This window comes from Pleurodeles waltl, chromosome 8, assembly GCF_031143425.1.
Source record: "Pleurodeles waltl isolate 20211129_DDA chromosome 8, aPleWal1.hap1.20221129, whole genome shotgun sequence".
Classification (NCBI taxonomy): Eukaryota; Metazoa; Chordata; class Amphibia; order Caudata; family Salamandridae; genus Pleurodeles; species Pleurodeles waltl.
The window spans coordinates 1,094,584,679-1,094,594,284 of NC_090447.1; the positions used below are offsets into that span (position 1 = coordinate 1,094,584,679).

The window sequence follows — 9,606 nt, forward strand, 5'->3', positions numbered from 1 at the left end:
ATTTCTTCCCTTCTGTTCTATTCAGGTTTTCTTCTATCTTTTATCTTCCCTTCTGCCTTTTCTCTTCTTTCTTCCCATTTGTCTTCTTCTGTTTTCAGCAGAAGGCTCGCCCCAGGCACTTCCAGGCAGAGGGATGTGACACAGCAGCAGGCAGGTGAGTAAACAGGTACCTTGCCTGCTAGCTGATCCCTCCTTTTATTTGGATCAGCATTCAATGCTAGGCCAATAAAAGGAGGGATCTCATTATTTGAAATTTGCGGTCCAAGCTTTTTACAAAATTGATTACTGATTTTTTTGCAAATTGCTACATCGCAAAATCCTGGAGGGTCTGCTTAGCACTTACAAAGAGCTAAACTGCCTGCTTTCCAATAGTCTTTGTCACTTCATTCTATCTTGGGACACCCTGGTGCATTGTTGTGCATTGTTACAAACACTCCTGGTGCAATCATCATCTCATTTCCACGTTTTTTTCCATGAGGGCTTTCAGAATGTTATACAAATTATATCTTATTTATAACCTACAAATGGCGGATATTACATTAAGAGAAATTAGCCAGAGTTAAGCTTTACTGTTACTTTTTTATCAGTAAACTCAGAGTATTCACAAGAAAAACAGAGCACTGGAAATATCACCAAGGACAATATTCAGCCCATCAGTGTGTTTGTGTTTTTGTTGACAACAGAACGCAACATTTAACTTTTTCACCAAGGTTTTCTCCTTCACTTCCCACTTCATTCTTTGCAGAACTAAAGTTGTGAAGTTCCTGAATTGTTCCTGCAGGCAATGTTTAATCATGAATAACTGGAAGCTTCACTGGATCTCCAGTCTAGTAAATCTAACCCAAGTCAAAACAGATTTATTGTGGGGGCCTATAAATATATATAATTGCATAACAATTGATTCATCAAATACATACCTGTTAGAGCTCCGCAACATTTAGGGCCATATTTATACTTTTTGACGCAAAACTGCGCTAACGCAGTTTTGCGTCAAAAAAATTAGCGCCGGCTAACGCCATTCCGAAGCACCATGCGGGTGCCGTATTTAATCAATGATGTTAGTTGGCGTTAGCCGCCGGCGCTGCCTGGTGTGCGTGGAAAAAAACGACGTACACCAGGCAGTGCCGGCGTAGGGGGATATGGAGCTTGGGCGCCAAAAAATGGGGCAAGTCAGGCTGAGGCAAATTTTTCGCCTCAACCCGATTTGCGCAATTTCTTTCGACTCCCAACCCCCATAGAAATGACTCCTGTCTTAGCAAAGACAGGAGTCATGCCCCCTTGCCCAATGGCCATGCCCAGGGGACTTCTGTCCCCTGGGCATGGCCATTGGGCATAGTGGCATGTAGGGGGACACAAATCGGGCCCCCCTATGCCACAAAATAAATTTTAAAAAAAATACCTACCAGAACTTACCTTAATGTCCCTGGGATGGGTCCCTCCAGCCTTGGGTGTCCTCCTGGGGTGGGCAAGGGTGACAGGGGGTGTCCCTGGGGGCATGGGAGGGCTCCTCTGGGCTCCTTCAGAGCCCACAGGTCTCTTAACGCCTGCCTTTTCCAGGCGCTAAAAAACGGCGCAAAAGTGGCCGTACGTCATTTTTTTTGACCCGCCCACTCCCGGGCGTGAATTTTGCCCGGGAGTGTAAATACGGCGCACATGCCTCGGAGTCAATTTTTTAGACGGGAACGCCTACCTTGCATATCATTAACGCAAAGTAGGTGTCCACGCTAAAAAATTACGCAAACTCCATGGACTTTGGCGCTCGACGCGTCGAACGCCAAAGTATAAATATGGAGTTAGTTTTGCGTCGAAATTGCGTTAAAAAAAAACGACGCAATTCCGGCGCAAACAGAATATAAATATGCCCCTCATTTCATAAGATCTTTAAACTACAGATCAATTTGATAAATACGATGAGTATCATTTCAAGGTATCTTAAAGTGCTATTAAGTATGCATTGAAGCCATTTAAATAATGCTGTGAGGCATGATCATTTTAATTTCTTCTTTGAACAATGAAGTTATGTATCCTAATTAAAGTAACGCATACTTCACTCTCATAGACAGCTGTAGTTCCGACATGCCTTTGTCATCAATGGACCCAAGTTTCGTACAAAGCAAGAACAAAATATCAGTATTCCTTTATTTGACGTATCAACAGAGATGCAGTTTGCATCTCAATTTGTGTCAATCAATCGTGCAATGAAAATCTCCCTTGTGCAATAAAAGACATAATTTGAAATTAGCATTAGTCCCTGAGTTAGTTTATAGTTTGTTCTCACAACTATGTCCCAGTGGGAAGCCTTAGACACTATTAACTGTCTCTGGCCTGTAGTGCATTGGAGAATAAGGGGAAACCTAGGGAATGATTCAGGAAATAGTATTAATGGCCTAGGCTTGTGAATCTTTTCCATTTATGTAGCTCGATCTTCATACACAATTTATTAATACATTAATATGAAATTAACTGTGCAAAAAGGTAATCTGTGATATAAATGCTGAGAAGAAAATTCAGAGAACCAGGATCAGCAGATACTTGTGCCTGCAGGTATCACTTTGCTCAATGGAGATTTCGCTAATAAGGCAGATTGTCAGATTGTTGAGGTGTATCTATGGAATATGCAATAACAATCTAGAAGCTGGCATGCTTGTGCACAATTGTTTTGGTCACTTGCCTACTCAGAAATGTCCCTTGTGAGTCATGCACTGCTCATGACCTCACTTATTAAAACATTTATGAGTTGTTGCATGACATTATTGATAACATTACTGATCACAACTGGAATGACATTATTGATGATAACACTGTGCATGATGAGGGTGCAAGTTATAGTTAAGTAGGTTAGCTATACTGGTGTTTCATTATTTTTTAAGTTTAAAATGATAGCTGACATTTTCACCTAAATATAACACCTCTCTAACCTTTGTTTTTTATTGATATATATATATATATATATATATATATATATATATATATATACTGAACAGAGAATACTCCAATAAAAACTACAAATATGAGGTAAAGAAACAACCTTAACTAAACATTTATTGATTGAATTCACATGGAAAATAGTTAGTAAAGAGGACAAATAGTAACACATTCCTCCCTATAAAAGGGTATAGAAAGGGAAACTTTGTGAAACAAACTGCTGCATCTGAAGCTCCCACATCAGCAGAGCATCACTTTGCCCGACTACAAATTAATGTAGAAATGCAGCAATTCAAGAAGGCCTCAAAATCGCAAAAGCAAATCTTTAAAAATAATGTAAACTAAAACTACCCAAACTATTTAAAATTATAATTGCAATATTAAACAACCCAAGTAATTAAATATAATTATATACGTCCAAATACATATATCTAGACTTAAAAAAAGTCAAACCAAATATCAGCGAGAAAAACACTAACAAAACGTAAGTTCAAAAAAGGAAATGTAAATTAATACACTAAAAAATGTACTAATAAATAAAATAAAAACTTTGTTTAAAAAATTATTCAAATGCCAACATCTGAAAAATTAGCACTCCTTTAATACTTGCCATACTCCCCAATAAACGAGACTCTCGCAATAATGAACTTCTCACCATACTAAAACAAAAAGCAAAAAAAATACAATTTTCAAAATATAATAATGGACTTTGAGAAACTCATGATAAACAGTACCCTAAAAATATGTACACACACCTCCGTATAAGGATGCTGCTACCTTTATAATCAAGCAATATGTAAGCAGTTTCCATGATCAACTCCAAATATTGATTATTCAACAAATCCACAATTTGCTTTAGAACTAAAACAATGTAATTATTTTCGCCTATGTTCCTAGCCGAGAGGTGAACAAAGCTCTTTGATTTACTTATAGAAATGCCATTTTACCAAACAAATGAACAAATTATCGAACTACAATGCAGACACTTGGGATGGATACCTACTCTAATCAGAATGCAGATGCCAACTCAAGTCTCAAATAGCATGGTAAAGTGTTTACAATAGACTAAACACAGACACATAAAGAGGAAAAGTACGGCAACTACTGATATTCCCAGAGAGAAAACAGGTCAGGGTAGGTCCAAAGATTGGAGGAAATCAAAGAGCCCAATTAAATTGACAAAGTCTGAAGATCAGGCCCTAAAATCTCGCTCGCCAGTGCTATAATGTCAGTGGTAAGAAAGAACTGTAAGGTCCAAATCTCTCACCTGATGATAAATCTAAATCAAGAGAATGCAGGAAGTCTCCAAAAGCCAAAGGAAACCGAAGTAGAGATCAATGTAAATAATCCAAATCTCCCAGACAACAAAGAAATGAATCCAAAGAAAGGAGGGCAAAGTGAAAAGATTGAGAGCCTAGGAAATCAAATGAAAAGGACAAAAAGCCAGGCAAGTCTCTCTCAAAAGATGTCTCTTTAAGGAAAAAAGAAATGATCTCCCAGTAAAAGATTTGGCCACAGCCCAAGAGGTAGAAGTTTATCACCAAGATTGCATGATAGGCCTTTGAGACAGAGCAGATCTCCTTTTCTCAATGATTGATGGTCTCAACCAAACAAGTCTCCTCCAGGAACTCATTCTACTGCATGCAGATCAACAGAAAGGAAAAGGGAAAAACCTACAAGGAAGCAACTTTCCTCTGCAAGAAAAAGTGTTTGAGATAATTGTAGGAGGCTGGCCATGTAGGAGGCTGGCCTGGTTTGTAGTGGGTACCTTGGGTACTTACACCTTATACTAGGTCCAGTTATCCCTTATTATTGAAATGTAGTAGTGTTCTAGCAGCTTAGGCTGATAGAGGTAGCTATAGCAAAGCAGCTTAGGCTGAATTAGGAGACATGCAAAGCTCCTGCAATACCACTTGTAATTTACACAGTATGTATACACATGAAAGACAATATTCAGTGTTACCAAAAATAAAGGTATTTATTTGGGTGACAGAGTACCAAAAATATCTTAGAGACAATACTCCTTCTGGAGGTTAGTATTATACACAATATATACACTAGACACTAAAATTAGACAAGTAAATAGTCATAGAACAATGCAAACAACAGGAAATGCTATAGATTGCAAGGGGGGAAAATAGGTCTAGGGGCAACACAAACCATATACTAAGAAAGTGGAATGCAAATCACGAATTCCCCAATAGACAAGTGTAGTGTGAGCAGAATCGCTGGGAAAGTAGGAATAAGGTAAAGGTAAGTAAATTACCCCACGTCCAGAGCCCAGACAAGCAGGAGTAAAGTACTATAACTTTCCTTAGGACACACTACACCTTGTGATTGGGATTATGCAGTAACCAACCACGTATGCAAAGAACAACTGCTGGATTTCTGGACCTGAAGACCTGCAAAGGAAGGGGACCAAGTCCAGAATTGGAAAGAAGTTCCAGGAAGGACAGGAGCCCCTGCCCACCCAGAAGAGAGTGCAAATGGAGAGTCCATGGTTAGTCGAGGACTACAGAAATGCACCCAGGAAGATTCCAGCAAGTTTCTACATAACGCAGAGGATGTCCCATGACGTGAACATTGTTGCAGATGTGATTTCGTGTTGGAAGTCACCAACAAGCCTTGGCAACAGCAAAAGTGTATTTTGCATCAAATGGTCCTGGATGGACCCTGGGGCCTCAACTCTATGTGACAAGGAAGAGGGGGCTATCAGCACCCCCAGAAGTCCCAGGAGATGGTGACAAAGGAGGTGCAAAACGCAGTTGATGCAGCACAACAAAGGAAGGTCCCACGCCGACGGAGAACAACTTAGTGAGTTGAGTGTCAGATGATGGAGTGCTGGGGATCTGGGCAAGACTGTGCATGAAGGAATTTTTTCAAAAAGTGCACAGAGGCCTCAGGGGGTGGAGAAGACTCAGTACACAGGAGTACCATCGCTCCCTGGGAAGGCAAGGTCTTACCACCTCCAAATTGCATCAGCAGGACTTCAGGACAGTCTATATCGATGATGACCACCCTCTGTGTCCTTTGGAGCAAGCTTGTCATTGTGAGAGGAGTCAAAGGGTACTGGTCGTCATCTTGGAAGGTGCCTGCTGGAGCAGGGGAGTGACTCTGTCACCCCATGGGAGAATTCTTCGGTCCTTCTGGTGTAGGATGAAGACAGGGAGTCCTCAGAGTGTACACACCATGGAAACTGTTGCAGTTGGTAACTTGGAGGTGAGGTCGCTGAAGAAAAGTATCTTTTGTGGATACTTTGTTGCAGTTATAGCGGTTCTTGGAGCAGGCTGCAGTTGATCCGAAGTCAGAGGATGATGAAGTTGTTGCAGAGGATTCCTGAAGAAAACGTGCAAGCAGAATCTGAAGAGAACCCTCAGGAGAGACCCTAAGTAGCCCTGAGAGGGGGATTGGCTACCTTATCAGGTATGGACCTATCAGGAGGGGTCTCTGACATCACCTGCTGGCACTGGAAACTCAGAGGCCTCCAGAGTGCCCCCACACCTTACAAAGCAAGATAGCTGAAGTCTGGAACACCCTGGAGGAGCTCTGGGCAGCACCCCTAGGGTGGTGATGGACAGGGGAGTGGTCACTCCCCTTTCCTTTGTCCAGTTTCGTGCCAGAGCAGGGGACAAGGGGTCCCTGAACCGGTGTAGATTGGCTTATGCAAGGAGGGCACCATCTGTGCCCTTCAAAGCATTTCCAGAGGCTGGGGGAGGCAACCCCTTCCCAGCCTGTAACACCTATTTCCAAACGGGAGAGAGTATAACACCCTGCTCTCAGAGGAAATGCTTTGTTCTGCCTTCCCGGGACTGGGCTGCCCAGACCCCAGGAGGGCAGAACCCTGTCTGTGAGGTGGCACCAGCTGTAGCTGCAGTGCAAGCCTCAGAGAGATGGTTTGGCAGTATTGGGTGTCCATGGTGGAGCCCCCAGGATCGATGGAATTGGCTCTCCAATACCAGATTTGGAATGGGGGACAATAGACATGTTACATGGCCATATTTGGAGTTACCATTGTGAAGCTACATATAGGTATTGACCTACATGTAGTGCACATGTGTAATGGTGTCCCCGCACTCACAATGTCCGGAGAAATGGCCCTGAACTATGTGGGGGCACCTTTGCTAGTGCAAGGGTGCCCTCACACTTAGTAACTTTGCACCTAACTTTCAGCAAGTGAAGGTTAGACATGTAGGTGACTTATAAGTTACTTTAGTGCAGTGAAAATGGCTGTGAAATAACGTGTGCATTATTTCACACAGTCTGCAAAGGCAGGCCTGTGTAAGGGTTTGTCTGAGCTCCCTATGGGTGGCAAAAGAAATGCTGCAGCCAATATGGATCTCCTGGAACCCCACTGCACTGGGTACCTAGGTACCATATACCAGGGTCTTATAAGGGTGGTCCTGTGTGCCAATTGAAATTGGTGCATTAAGCCACTAGCCCACAGTGACAAATTTAAAAACAGAGTTAGCATAAGCACTGAGGTTCTGATTAGCAGAGCCTCAGTGACACATTTAAGCACTACACAGACACACACATTAGGCCATAAACTATGAGCACTGGGGTCCTGACAAGCAGGATCCCAGTGAGACAGGCAAAAACATACTGACATACAAGTAAAAATGGGGTAACATGCCAAGGAATACTGTACTTTCCTACAATAATGTATTTGTGTGAAGGAACAAAAGCATCAAGCCCGCTTACATGGTCTTACACAAAGAGACAACTTAGCAGGTTTCCCATTTGACGGAGGTCTTGATCTCCACTCAGATGCAGCATGTCTCTGAGAAGGTGGCAACCTTTTAGGAAGGACAGACTTCAGTGAGGTAGATCTCTGGTATGACGAAGGAAGACATCATGAGGTGGCACTGGTTGCAGGTACAGTGACAGAGGAAGAGAAAAAGAGGTTAAATCAATAGGAAGTCTTTCAGAAGGAATGAAGTTTGACAAGGAGTATTCTGATGTCAATATTAAAGGCTTCAGTATGGAGGAAGATGAGGAAGCTATATCAGAGAAAAGGGAAGTGCAGCTGCAGGCAATTGTTCAAAGATTCTGATGAAGATAGGTGCATGTTGGGACCTATGAAAGGGTTAATGTAGATATGTTTGAGGTGTATATAAAAGCAAAGCACAGACTTCTGTCTGAATAGACTAAAGATCCAACAGAGAAAACTATTTTGGCTTGTGATATGTTCTCAGAATGTTTATGTTGGAAAGTGGATTATTGGTAAAGGCAGGTAAAGCACCTACACTTAGTAATAGGCCAATAAACACCATTAGGCTCAGTTAGGTCTCAATAAATTAACCCCAGCTCAACCCTTGGTAGCTTGGCAATGAGCAAGAATGCTAAATGTAGGAGACACATACTTTATACATAGCCCCTGAGATAAGCCTGACTGCTTGTGCTACCAAGGGAGTGGGCAGGGGTTATCCTAAGTGTGTATCTCCATTACCCTTACTAGAGTGAGGGTCCATGCTTGGACAGAGTGCAAACTGAGTGCCAACCAGAGACCCCATTTCCAACAGGCCCCCAGCCATTTATCAGTCATTCCCCTCTACATAAGCAGGAACAACCCCCTTTGGTAGTCTGGGACAAAACACTCCACCCATGGATACCTCATCTTCTCTGTTGCTGCCAAAATCTCTTTTTTCTTCCCTTGCCTACTTTTTCTTCTCCAATGCCAGCTTCTCTGCCTCCAAAGCTATAAATGCAAGCTGGACATCCAGATCTCTCTCTCTAAGGGACAGGTGCTCTCCTTCTGAAGGGAACCCCTTCCCCTAACTAGCTTTGGGTATGGCCCTGGTAACTGTGTTGAGTTAAGACCGACCTTCCTCCTCCTCACTAAGATTCAGGTGCCTAACCTCCACTGAGTGGTTGGAGCTGGCATTGTTCCCTACTTCTTCCTCCCCTGGAGCTTCCTCTGTGCCTACTTCTTGTGCCTCAGCCCAGGCTGTCAGAGATTTAATCAATACATTTTTCCTGAGGTTAGTGGCTGCAGGTAACCCCCTCTCAGTACACAACCCCCTAAGCTGGACTACTGTCAGTGTGGGTAGGCTAGCCAAAACAAGCTCCATGCTTCCCTAGTTTTGGGTCAACAAAAATTTGGAATCAGGAATTCAGAAATATCACAAAAATGCAATAATTGAAATCAGTCAAAATTAAACATGTTTGCTTTACTTAAAACTGTAGTGTGATACTGAACACAATTACTGGATCAAAACTGTTGGGAAGTGGGTTATTGAAAAGGACAGATAAGTACCTACACTTAGCAATAGGCCACTAGCCCCCAAAAGGCTCAGTTAGGTCTCAATAAATGAACCCCAGCTCAACCCTTGGTAGGTTGCAAACGGGTAATAATGCTTAACTTAGGAAACAAAGGCCCTCATTGCAACCCTGCCGGTTGGTGTAAAAGTGGCAGTAATACCGCCAACAGGCTGGGGATAATTACTGCCAAATGATGACCATGGCTGATAGATCTCAGATAGACAGCCACTTTACCACACTGACCGTCAGGGTGGAAACAACAGGCACCACAGGGGTAGCCGCCTACAGCCAGGCGGAAGTCAATGTTCCACCCACCATATCACGACACGCCAATCCACCACCTTTTCTGGGGCGGCACCAACGACATCAAAAGCCTGGCGGAAACACTGCACAGAAGTGAAATGACTCACCATTGGAGAC

At 42.8% G+C, this 9,606-nt stretch overlaps 2 pseudogenes; both read left to right on the plus strand.

Annotated features, from left to right (window-relative positions):
- The window catches only part of LOC138249577 (serine/threonine-protein kinase PRP4 homolog), a 110,790-nt pseudogene extending 106,268 nt beyond the window's left edge, over positions 1 to 4,522 (plus strand).
- Positions 4,523 to 7,585: 3,063 nt separating this feature from the next.
- Positions 7,586 to 8,071, plus strand: LOC138249578 (serine/threonine-protein kinase PRP4 homolog; annotated as a pseudogene).
- Positions 8,072 to 9,606: the final 1,535 nt, after the last annotated feature.